Below are 13,202 nucleotides of genomic sequence, written 5' to 3'. Positions count from 1 at the left end.
AAGTAATAATTTAATCCACCTATCCCAAAGTCTCAATGAATCTAATTTAAGAAATATAATATGAAACATAAATTGGAACTGTCATACCATAATTTGTAGTAATACATTTGTTTAAAAACAGGGTGGGTCTGAACAAAAGGCAGAAATCTGATTAATTTTCTGAAGATGAGGAGGCTCCTGCATTGTCAAAAGCGTAAGTAACCACTACAGTCTCTCCCAACTGATAAAGTGGTGACATGAATGCTCTTAAGAGCTACAGGATCTCCTATGAGCTATCACATAAGCCATACTGGACGTACAGCTTGATAGTAGTTTTGCGTGGCTGTTCTTGTACTCCTTGGTAATTAATGAAAGGCACAGTAGAAATTTCAATATATGCTGTAACTTGAAAAAGGCAGGTGAGTATCAGTGATAAGTCAGTGTTGGGAGAAAAGATGATGGTGATCAGAGGTGGCCAAGTGCAAAAGCTCTCAATTTTCTTAACCAGACAATAAATTCAAATGGTAGAACTTCTGCTCAGTGCATGATATCTGAGAGTTGAATTAACCCTGAAACTACTATTTTCATCATCTTTCACTTCATTTTTTTAAGAAACATTATACACCTTTTATAAAAACCAAATATTTGTTTGGGGAATGTCACAGTGCAATAATAGTTTGTGAACAGAGCCACAAAACAAGAACAAAGTGCCATTGGGCAAAAGGTGTCAACAAGGAAGTAAAATAGGTTGGAAAACCATGTTTTCAACTGGTTAATGAACTTGAATGAATCTAAAACTTAGACAATGCTAATTGTAGGGGAGGAAGACATTTCCTCTACCCACTCTTGCTCCTTCTGCTGGCCAGGCTACAAATTAAATTCAGATGAGACAGAATAACAGGAGAAAATTAAACAAAGCTTTATAACATGTGTACATGGGAGAGACTCAAGGCAACTAAGCAACTCACCAAAAAGGCAGATGCTCTCATCTTCAATACCATCTTCAGCTAAAGGCAAAGGAGGGTGTTGGGAGAGGGGGAGTCAGTTATGGGAGATTAGCAGAAAGTACAGAAAACAAGAGTAAGGTTATTATGCAGATTTAAGTCCTTGCCTTCCAAATTGATAAGAGTTTCTAGAGATAAGGTCATCCCCTCTTCTTCCTGGTACAGAGAGGGAGACACCTTTACAGATGGAGATTTCCCTTACAAATGTAAATGTCTCTTACAAAGGGTAAATTCTACTTTTCAGAGTTTCTCTCATGTCTGCAGTTTTTAAAAGTAACCAGCCCAAAATATCCTCATGCCAAAGAGACATATCTTCGGTGGCCAATTCCGATCCCCCACACTAATATTCAGACAACTCATTAACATTGTAGGGAAGACAAATTGAATTTGAAGAAAACAGCCAGTGTGTCTTTTAGGAAGCTGATGGAGTGCAATATTTGTGTGGTATCAAATTTCAGAAAAACATGAAATTCTAAAAAACGATACTCGTAAGTCTTCAGCTAATTATGAGGTATTTAATGTTAATTTATTTTATTTCCTTCACACACCTATTTTTCTTTCCTTCTGTGGACTTACACAATGATACAGGTAATTTGGGTTTCTCAACACTCCAGCATGACACAGAGCATCCACACCCCATATCCTTCTATCTCACTTTAACCATTCCTCCCACCCACCAACACACATGTGAAGGCCTTGTCCTCCCTCTATTTAATTCCCTTTGAGTCTACCCTTTTTCTAATATCAATGCATAATTTCAGTTTCATCTATAGAACTCAAATTTTAGAACCCAAAGTTTGGATTCAAATTTTGAATCTGAGAAATAACACTGAGCCAAACCACAGAGCCCCTGTACATTCATTTCCTGTTCTGATAGGTTAAAGTAATAGTAACACTATATCAAAGAGTTGTAGTAAAGATGAAATGAGAAAGTGAATATGAAAACCAGTTTTCTGTATATGAATGTCATCGTTAGTAATATGCTACCGCACTCCGGTATGGATGCCCATTAGGAGTGATACTAATTTGAAAATTTTGAACATAGTAGCTAGTTAATAACTAGAATACTTTTAAATTCCAGAACCTACATGCAGGATTTTGGAAAATTTTTCAGTGTTAGGAGAGATCCATTAAACCTTCAGTATGATGGCTGAAAACAAGATGAGATTGTAAATGTCATTTATTTTGCCTACTTAGTACTTTTTGAATGTCTTTGCTATGTTTGATTAATTTACAGATTTAGGAATTGATATCCTCAAGGTAGAATCCAGAAAACTTCTCAAGAACTTTAAATCAATAGTGTACAACTTTGGGAAGTAGGCCCATTCAAGATTCTTTTTGTTCCCAGTAGTAGTGGTGGCTGGGGTGTCAAATTATGACGGTAGCAGAGATCAAAACTTCCTGGCACAGACCCACCTTCAGTTAGGCAGTAGCAGCCATGGCATCTTCCAACAAGTCTCCATGGGGTGGTAGCAGCATCAGTAATGCTTCATCAGGTAAACTCTGCAGGAAAGATTTTGGTGTTATTCCTGGAAACTTAGCCTGAAGCTTGGTTCTCTGATGCCAAAAAAAATTGTGAGCTACCCAATATACTTTTAATAGACACTATTTCTACTTAATTAGCCAGATTCAACTTTGCTTCCTGGCAACCAAGAACCCTGGCTAATGCATCCTTTCACTGCCAGTTGTTAGCATTGAAATGATATTCCAAGTAGGTGCACAAGCTACAAGGAATAAATGCACAAAGAGATTTTGAGTGAAAGTAACACTATGAGAGCAACACCCAGTAACTCATTTCAATTGGACAAAACCTTTCAGAGAAAAGAGAGTAAGTGTGTGGCTCTCTCTATTTCCAAAGCCAGAAAGGCTCAGCAACACGCAATTAAGTAGAACAACAGCAAGGGAGGCATAGGAGCAAGAAAGGCAACAGATACAGCAAATATGGAAATTATGTGTAGAAATACACTAAGTATGGGTGTGCACATGGATATATGGAGCTGAATTGGAATCAAATCAATAAGAAGCTGACTTAGTTCTGAAAGGGTTTTACTGTCAAAAACCACAACTTGCCAGGACTAAAAGAGACTGTGACCATTTGAGACATAAGATGACTCTTGGCCCCCAGTAGTTTACAAACAGGAAGCAGCCTGAGAAATTGGCTCATCCCCAAGGAGGCTGTATTCAGATGTGGCCAAGCGAGATAACGGAAAAGGAAGATGCCTGAGAATGAAAGGACAGGGAAGCACCTTCAAAGAGCCAGCAGAGCTTAATCAAAGAATGTTCCCCATCCTTAGGTTAGAGGAACCAAACAGTGCCAGTTTAGTGAGCTTCCAGGTTGCTATGGGAATGATTACCATTTGTTGCCCATTCTTCCTCTTTCTGGATGCGAGTATTTATTATTGTCACCCTAGACCTGTCCTACCACGGTGTATTGGGATTATGAAGGAGGGGAAAGGACGACAGATTTTGTGTCTCCTTAGTTCACAAGCCCATGTCCCAGAGGACACACCTATTAACCAGACATAATTTAAAGCTCTTGGGCTTTGATTTGGACCCAGTGACTGGATCAGACTTTTTAGCAATCTTGCTTGGGGAAGAGATTAGTGTGTTCTGCATATAGAAAGGAAAGTGAACTTAATATTTTGTGATCTAAAGAGTAAATGGCGACAGTCAATATTGCATCGATGTTGCCCACAAATATTTCTGTCTTTCCATCAGGACAATGAAATAAGCATGTTTTCTGTAGCCTATTAGTAAGGAGTTGTCAGTTAACTTCATTGGTGAGTGAATTGTGAGTGGAAATGTAAGGATCGCTTCCGGTAGAATAGTTAAAGAGCCAGTGTGTAATTCACTAGTCTCTCTTTCCCTCTGCCACAGGGACAGTGTTTCAAAGAGTGACTGTTCCATCAGCACAGGTCCCAGAGTGGCAAAGATGCAGAAGAGAATCCCCAATGACCCTTGCTAGTCACACAGCAAGAGCAAGAATAAAATCTTTGTTGTTTTAAGACACGGAGATTGGGAGGTTATTGTTTTCACCACAGCATAACTGAGACCATCCTGATTGATAGAAATATCCTGAATCTTAATTTCTAATCATGTTCTAGCAGGCAATGGATATGCTAGAGAGGGGGTAAGAAGGAGGAAAGACATACTGATATCATGCAATGAAATATATTCTCTTAGAACTAAGATTTGGGCAACAAGATCTGACCTTGCAAATATAATAGCAAATCCAAGTGCAATCTTTACATGTGTTTGGAGGTGAAGTAAAGACATTGGTTAGAATTTAGACTTTAATTCTATTAAATTACTAATTCTATTTAATTACTATTTGACATGCACAAATAGTAAAAGACTGAGAACCACAGTGCATGATGCACTCTTCTGCTTTTTATGTACATGTATATAAAATCTACACTCACATGCAGAAAAGCAATGAATACAAATTGAAAGAAGGTCTTTCTGAATTAGAAATACGTTGAGAATTAAAACTTCTTTAAGTTGTAATTTGATTCATAGAGTTAATTTTGTCAACTCTATCAAAATAAAGTTGATAAACTGGAACCCCTCTCAGACAAATTTTGTCCTAGGTTTACAGATAGTATTGACTTTCAATCTTCTACTTGCTCACTCACTTGAATAAACCACTCGTTTTGCTTTCACTATAATCACAGACCTTATATCTACTTTCTCTTAAGGGAGTAAATATTCCCAATTTATTCTGATTTACTTTATTATTTTCTTAGCAGTTTCCATATTTTCAATGATAATGCAAAGGCAAATTTATATCCGGCCTTTTCAGAATTAATGCAGATTTTTATTCCTGCAAGCAGGTAAAAAAGCTGAAGAATGTAACTTCATTTTTCTAAATGGATAGTTTGCTTAACTATCATATGGAAGACATAAATAAGCATATCAAAGAAGGAAGATCAAAGAACATGGACTTCAATTAAAAAAAAAATCAAGATCAAAACAAGACAAAAATGATCATAGAATTAGAGAATAAAGGAGATATATTGGTTTTGTTGAGGAAATGTCCCGGATAAAATAAACAAAGAATAGAACTGAATGTTCATATCTCTGAATGAAAAAACCCCAAATAAAATCTCATTTATCATTTTGATATATGCTTTGAAAAGAGACCACTGTGAACACCTCAAGCTTGTGAATTGCACTGTTCTCCTTTAAAATCTTAATGCTTTTTCCCCTTCTCTCTTTAACTTTTTCATTTTAGATTTAATTTTAAAAGCTTAAACTGTATAAAGACACCTGCCCACAAATAAGGGATTTATTTTCTAGGTTAGATAGGACATAAAGTTGTTAAGATCCAGGTTAATGATGAAAGTACCTATTTGAGTGCTTATTCTTGGGTAGACCAACTCTCTCACTTTAGTCTGGATGATACTGATCTCTTCCATTAATCATACAGTGAATCAAGTTGAATATAAATGTCAACAGAAAGAGAAGACGCTGTTACACAAAAAATGAGGTTGGGACTAAAGTTATTTGCAGAGCAAGCATGGGAGAGTACCCAAATCAGTTAATAAAACAAAAATAGTTTTTGAGCCCAGGTCAGATATGGAACTTGAATATCGAGTTGTTACATACAGCGTGAGAAGGGTTAAAAATTAGTTCTAGAACAAATCTGGCAAGAGTGTTAGAATGGCAGGAAATTAGAGCACATTTCCATTGTGCCCAAGGAGGTTCTTTTTGAAAGCTCAAGGCTTTGCCCTCACATGGATGCCTTTTCAGATCTTAAAGCCCCTGAATGGCCAAACCACCAGTTCAATATCTGACAAGTAAAATATCTAACTGTTAAATGATAAGTTAGCACATGCAATCATGGAAAAATAATGGTTTTGAAAAGGTTTAAGCAAAAGGAAAAATGGCAGATATCATGCCACATTTAGAGAAATATAATCTTAAAAATATTCCCAGGGAGAAGGTCTCAGAGCTAAATTCAGGAGCTTTAAGGAAACTACAGCTCCCTGGAGAACAGTGGTTCTCAACCAAAGGCAATTTTGACATCCCCCACTTTCCAATCCCCAAGACATTCGGCAATGCCTGGAGACGTTTTGCTTGTCGCAACTGAGTGGAGGCCAGGGATGCTGTTAAACATATTGAAGTGCACAGAATAGCCTCTCAAAACAAAGTATTATCCAACACAGAATGTCAGAAGTGCAACATTGAGCAACTCTGCAATGGACAATTCCAGAATTCCACATATTCAGTATGTTACCAAATCCGAAAAGAAAAAAAAATCTAGATTCTGGGTATGCTCCGAAAAGTTTCTCTAAATACAAAAGAAAGATAATTTTCTTCCTAGGAACATTCACATAGTATTGTACCACATCAAAATACTTCTAATGAGTATAATTGCTTTGGTTTCAGCCAGACATCAGTTAAAAAATTCATTTTGCTAATTATGAGCTTTTTACTTTGGGCACATGCACAAAACTCTCTAATCTTAGTTTTCTCATCTCTGAAAATGGACATTGTGATGCTTCAATTTCAGCAATGCTATAAAGGGTAAATGACATATTCAGAAGGACCACAAAGAGCAGATAATGGTAATTACTATTATTATTGCTGTTATCACTATTTTATATGGGATAATATAAGCCAATCAACTCCTACTCAATTAAAGTTGGAAACATAAAAAATACTTGTAGTGTTCTAGTGGAAGGTACTGATGAGAAAGAATAGAGCAAAAGTTGCATTATTGTTCCCAAGCCTCAAAATTTCCAGCTGACTTAATTCCTTTCAGAGTGCCCTTGATAACAGCAGCAAGAAACACTGCCCGAAGGCCAACCTGTCTCTCATACGAAACCAGAAAGATGCTGATAAAACAGGGGTACTTGTATATTTTAAACTGATGGAATTCCTTGATGCAATGCGGGAGAGTCGTGTCATATAAACCCTAAGGTGAATCTCTGTGAATCACACCTTCTATAATCACTCCTCTGTGAGTGGAGGTGGGAACTGTGACTTGCTTCCAATCAATAGAATATGGCAAAGGGCATATGTCACTCCAATGGTTATGTCAAGTTATATAAGGCTCCATCCCAGCAGTCTGGAGAGTAAGATTCTCTTACTGGCCTGGAAGAAGCAAACAGCCATGTTGTGACCCACCTATGCAGAGGGTCACGTGGCAGGCATCTATATGCAGCCTCTAGGACCTGAGCATGGTCTCTAGCCATCAGCCAGTAAAAAACTGAGATGTTTAGTCATACAGCCAAAAGGAAATACATTCTGCCAACAACCTGAATGATTTTAGAAGTGGATTCTTTCCCAGTCAAGCCTCCAAATGAGAACACAACCCGGCCAACACCTTGAGTCCACCTTGTCTGGACTCTTGACCCACAGAAATTGTGAAACAATAAATGTATGCTGTGTTAATCCACTAAGTTTGTGATAATTTGGTAAGCATCAATAGAAAAATAATATGGAGGACCAGCCAAGAATATAAACAGTGTCCCTAAAGTGGAAGTAAAAGCTTGCATATTAAAAGTATAAATAATTATAAATAAAGCTAGGACATGAAGGAGTTCCATGGGTTGGATCATTACCAGTTAAGCATGATAGTCCTATCTTACAATCTTATTGTCTGATTTAACATACAGACACACACATGCACATATGGGTTTATAGGAGAAGAAAACTAATCAAGGCTATAAAAACATTTTATAATTATTTTACTAAATATTTGCATTTGGACCTACAACATCTATATTTTCATGCAAGAATCTATGTCTTATGGAAATAAATGAGAACCAATTAAGCCAATTTACTAAGCAAGAACTCTTTTATTTGGCAATACTCCTACAACATATTATCATGCCAGTAATCTGGATGTAATATGTAAATATTTCAAAGTTATTAATGTCATAGTAAATATTATAAGCACATTAAAGTCAACATAAAAAATTAGGATACATTTATTCATTGACAAAACATAATATCAAATTAAATGGGCTTAGAAAAAATCCTACTGCAATTGAATAATGTTGACATCAAGGTCAAGTTTTAAAGGAGTACGTGTTACATTTTACTCTACATTTTTCTTCAATGGCATGGAGAGAGTATTTTAAATAATTCAGGAAAAATATAATTTTTGGAATTATATGTATCAAAGAAAGTCATTTAACCTGATAACCAACAGGAGAAAAAAAGCATGAAGAAGCATGATATTTCTGCAGGTAGTAAAAGCAATACATGAAAGAGAACATCGGGAGCAAATGAAAGATGGCACTTCTCTGATGAAGAGAGGACTCATGGAAGGGCATGTCTTCCCTCTGAGCGTACCCATGTTTTCCACAGGCTTCCCTCCACTACATTTAAGTCCAAAGAGGATTTTCAAACGAGGACTGGTGATGTCACATGTCCAAGAGCTTTCAGGGCTGTGAATCCTTATTTCAGCTAATGATAACACGACTTGGGGCAACTCTTACACAAACTGGCCTGTTTTATACAAATGAACCAGGCCGATATGTTTGATGACATGGTGAATACTTTTCTTGCTATTGCAATTAATACACACATACAAATAAATGATTAGGTAGAAACACTTCCCTAATAATTTTTGACAGGGTGAAGAAAAAGCGGCAATAAGGATTTGGGCCTGGAGCCAGACTGAAAAGAATTGCAGGGGAAGAAGCAAATCTGGGGGAATTGTAGTGTCCTTGTCTATAAAACACACTAATAATATAAATATTTATTGTAAGAATTACATTAGATAACGTTTACAAAAATGTAATGTCTTACAAACGGAATGGAACTTTTCAAATATGGTTGTTGCTACTGGTTTTAAGCTATCCAGTCACTAAATTAAACCACGGCTATCATACACTTTGAGGCAAATGGTAGCCCCCAGAGAATTTTCACAGTGGACTCCATTTTTAAAAGCTCTCAATAAAAATTTGTTTTAAAAGAGTCCATCTTTTTAATTTAAGGTACCGGGACCATGGATGAGCAGGAAAGGCTGCATGTCTTCTAACTCAGTGTTATGGTGACGTACAAGCTCTTCCAGCAGCAAACCATTGCAGTACGACATCAAACGAAAGAAAAACCCAAGGTTATACTACTTTGAAGGTCTCTGTGGACTAGAAGATTCACAAGAAAGCAAGAGATCAAAAAGTAAAACCCAGTACAGATAACAGTCACAAACCACTGAACTGCCTCTGTTAGATTCTGGCCAGTCTTCCCTGGGCAGGCGCCAGGTTTGAGAAGAGCAGTTCTTTTCCTTCTTCGTGCAACAAGAGAAAAATATTGGGCCAGATAACACAAGATACTTTCTTTTATTCTTGATCCATAATTGCAGAAATGAAAGGGTGAAAAAATAACCCATTTTAGGGACAAGTGAGTTTCCTGACATAAAACTCAAATTGCCTCGACATTTGTAATACCAGTAATTCTACTAATATGTAACTTTACAAGATTCAAATGAGGTAGATAAACAAATTCAGATAATCCTACAAGGCAAGTGCCTCCTGCAGTTCTCTCTGCCCTCTGCAACCGCAGTAGTGAAACAGCATAATTCATCGACTCTCTAGAGTGTCATAGTTTAATGGCATTTCACAGCCATGGCACATCACATTACATTATGTTCACAGTGTCACCACAAAAGCCACAGCACCATAAAGTGATAACATCCCATAAGGAGACATACAAACCCAATGTAATGTGGCATACAAGAAAATCAATGCAGCATGTCAGTAAAAGCACCCCAGTTTGGGATGGGGTACCTATGGGCATTTTAAATGAATTTACAGATCATTCATTTCCTACATAATTCTACTGTATTTAATTTCTGTGCATCTGCAGGCTTCCACAGAGAAATTTAATGTTGAATTTGCAAGCTGTGCAATTCTACAACAATATTTATTTTCCAGAGGAGGCCATGGGGTAAAATGTAAATATGTAGTATAAACTATTTGAAGGAATTTAAAGAAGGGCAAGTATTTCTTTTTAAAGAGGTTTTCTTTGCAAAGATTGTGTAAAGTTCATTTCCTAAATGAACTAGCAAAATTCTGAACACTTAACATGAAAAAAAAAATAAAGGATCATTTTAAAAGATAGAAGCAGCAATTATAAAAGGACTAAAAGGTAAGATTATCAGGAAAGGCTGCAGAGAAGCATGGAGCGCTGGGTAGAATTAGACACTAAAGCAATGACCAGTTCTTCAACAACGGTCTTTTATCGTGGGAGAAAACGCTGCCAGCGAGCACTGCCCCAAAGCCAAGCAACCAGTTACTATGGGAACTCTCAAAGACCAACTTCTAATATCAAATCACTAAAAACACTGCCTTGGCATTTTGCACAAGAAGGATAATATAGAGCTCTCTCAAATATGTTGATGAGCAAAATCCCACATCAGTTGTAGGAAGTACAAGGACAGATAGAGTTAATGCCAGTTAGGAATAGTGTAGGTATCTGAGGGCATATCTCGTCCACAGGCATTTGTAAACAGAAGTCATTGAATTGCAAAGTGGTAAAACCTGATGACTGGAAACACTGGGTTAGACTAGAAGATATTCTTCAGGCAATTTTAGACCTTTGAGTGTATTACTTTTTTAATCCTTATGGCATCATTTTCAAGGCTGAATCAAAAAGTTTAGGAAACTAGATTTAAAACAACATTAAGATATAATGGAAGAAAATTTTTAAAAGACTATGATTTACATTTATGCAAATTTAAAACTCCACCTTGTATATTCAAGGTGGAAATGTGTTTTACTATCCACTTACTTTGACTCCATCCTATTTGAACTTTAAGAAGACCTGCAACATTAGCACTGCTTCTGACCTAGGAACATGTGTGGATCCTGCCAGCTAGCTCCGTCTATTCACTTTCTGCCCAATTCCGAAACCATCTCCTTGTTTAATATGCCATGCATGGCATGACATTTTGGATTTGAAATAGGCATACCCCAAAATGATCAGAGTTTATTTAGAAGTTAAAATAGACATGAAATCTTAGAAATTGCAATTACATTGTCGAATAAAACACATGCTAGTTTTCCAACATCTTTTGCATGTGTTAAAAAACGTAACATGAGATCTACCCTCCTAACAAATATTTAAGTGAAGAATACAGTATGGTTAACTATAAGTACAATGTTCTAAATCAGATCTTTAGAAATTTTTTTTATTTTGCGTGACTGGTTTTATATTCTTGGAATAGCAACTCACCATTTCCTCCTCTCTCCAACCCCTTGCAACCACCATTCTACTCTCTCCTTCAATGAGTTTGACTACTTCATATAAGTGGATCATGCAGTATTTCTGTAACTGGCTTATTTAACTTAGCATAACATTCTCAAAGATCATCCATGTTGTATATGACAGGATTTCCTTCTTTTTAAAGGCAGAATAGTATTCTATTTTATGCATATATCACATTTTTTATATCCATTCATCCGTCTATGGACTTTCAGGTTGTTTCCACCTCTTGACTACTGTGAATAATACTGCAATGACCTTGGGAGGGCAAATATCTCTTTGATATCCCATTTACAATTTTCCTGGGTAAATACCCAGAACTAGGATTGCTGGTCAAATGGTAGCTCTATTTAGAAATTTTTGAGGAAACTCTGTACTGTTTTCCGTACTGGCTATACCATTTTCCATTCCCACCAACAGTGTATAACAGTGCCAAATTCTCCACATTCTCACCAAAACATTTGTCATTTTCTATCTTTTTGATAATGACCACCCCAAGAGGTGGGGGGAGATATCTCATCGTTGTTTGGATCTGCATTCCCCTGGTGATTAGTGATACTGAGCATCTTTTCATATAACTACTAGCTATTTGTATGTCATCTTTGGAGAAATGTCTATTTAAGTCTTTTCTCATTCTTCAGTTGAGTCATTCTTTGTTTTTTTTTGCTGTTGAGTTGTAGGAGTTCCTGATATATTTTGGAGATTAACTTCTTATCAGATATATAGTTTTCAAATAATTTCTCTCATTCTGTGGGTTGCCTTTTAACTCTGTTGATTGTTTCCTTTGCTGTGCAGAAGCTTTTTAGTTTGATGCAGTCCCACTTGTCTATTTTTGCTTTTGTTGCCTGTGCTTTTGGTGTCATGTTCGAGAAATCGTTGCCAAGAGCAATGTCATGCAGCTTTTCCCTTCTCCTAGAGGTTTTCTTCTAGGAGTTTTACAGTGTCAGCTCACATATTTAAATCTTTAATCCATTTTGACCTGATTTTTGTGTATTGTGTAAGATAGGAGTCTAATTTTGTTCTTTTTTATGCCAAATGGCATGACACTGTGAGAAAGTACAATGGCAAAATGATACCATGACTTTGCTACCAGCTGTGCTACAGCTGGATTTGTGCTTTCCTGAGGTACGGGAGTCTTTAACTGGCTTCTAAATTTCTCATAAGGAGACTTGGCCCTTATACTGCTGTTGAATCAGTGTTTCAGTGGGCGGAAGGAAGGTCTGGGGCTTCCTATTCTGCCATCTTGCTGATGTCATCCTTCTATCACTATCTTTTATGCCTAGCCCATTTGTAAAAATAACGTTAGGGGATACAGTTCATAGATGTGTAAACATCCTTCTTTATCTAGACTTCGTCTGATTCTCAACCTTATGGAGGGTGTAAGACAAAATAGATCACACATATAAGGCTTAAAAATGAGGTCATTCTGGGTGATTCATGGGGTGAAGCCACAGATATGAAAATCTTAGATATCATTTTAGACTATTTGGTAGCAAGTTTCCGGGTCTATTTCTTTGTCATAAAAAAGGAAGGAGAAAGAGATATTAAGATAAAATAAACATATCATGATGAAAACCCTTTCTTTGAACTTAAATTTATCATCCTTATCTAGTCCTCCACTTTTTCAGCTCTGTTCTGCATGTACTCTATTTTCACCAGCCGCCCAAATCCTGTGTTAATGTGTGTTGGAATAAATCACTGTAGTGCTTACAGCATGTCCTCTAATTATGGCAAGCACCTTTAAAATTAAATTAGCATTGGGTTACAAACTTAATCATTCAAACTAGCATACAACCTAAAGAAATTTGTAAGATAACCTTTAGCAAATATAGGCTCATACATGTAAAATACCTTTCATTCAATAGCACTCATCTTAGAAGGATAAAATCAAGGACTATTGACCACAAGTAATGATTCATTAACAGTAAATCTGTTTTGGGCTCAAGCTCCCAGAAGGACAGTATCAGGAACCTCTGATTTCCCCAAGATCTATAGCAC

General features: G+C 36.7%; 1 long non-coding RNA gene across 4 annotated transcripts in view; it reads right to left on the bottom strand.

Moving 5' to 3' along the window:
* Nucleotides 1-13,202, bottom strand: part of LOC111768631 (uncharacterized) — a 104,283-nt gene that overhangs the window by 52,375 nt on the left and 38,706 nt on the right. For 2 of the 4 annotated variants that reach the window (XR_011427886.1, XR_011427887.1), the window contains 2 exons: nucleotides 2,400-2,486; nucleotides 948-986 (listed from right to left, as the gene is read on the bottom strand). This is a non-coding gene — a long non-coding RNA (uncharacterized lncRNA). The remainder of the gene's footprint in view (nucleotides 1-947; nucleotides 987-2,399; nucleotides 2,487-13,202) is intronic. The other 2 variants (XR_011427885.1, XR_002801101.2) reach the window with 1 other exon arrangement.

This window comes from Equus caballus, chromosome 17 (genome assembly GCF_041296265.1).
Source record: "Equus caballus isolate H_3958 breed thoroughbred chromosome 17, TB-T2T, whole genome shotgun sequence".
Taxonomy (NCBI): domain Eukaryota; kingdom Metazoa; phylum Chordata; class Mammalia; order Perissodactyla; family Equidae; genus Equus; species Equus caballus.
The sequence above is the reverse complement of the archived record's forward strand: the minus strand, read 5'-3'. Positions and strand labels throughout refer to the sequence as shown.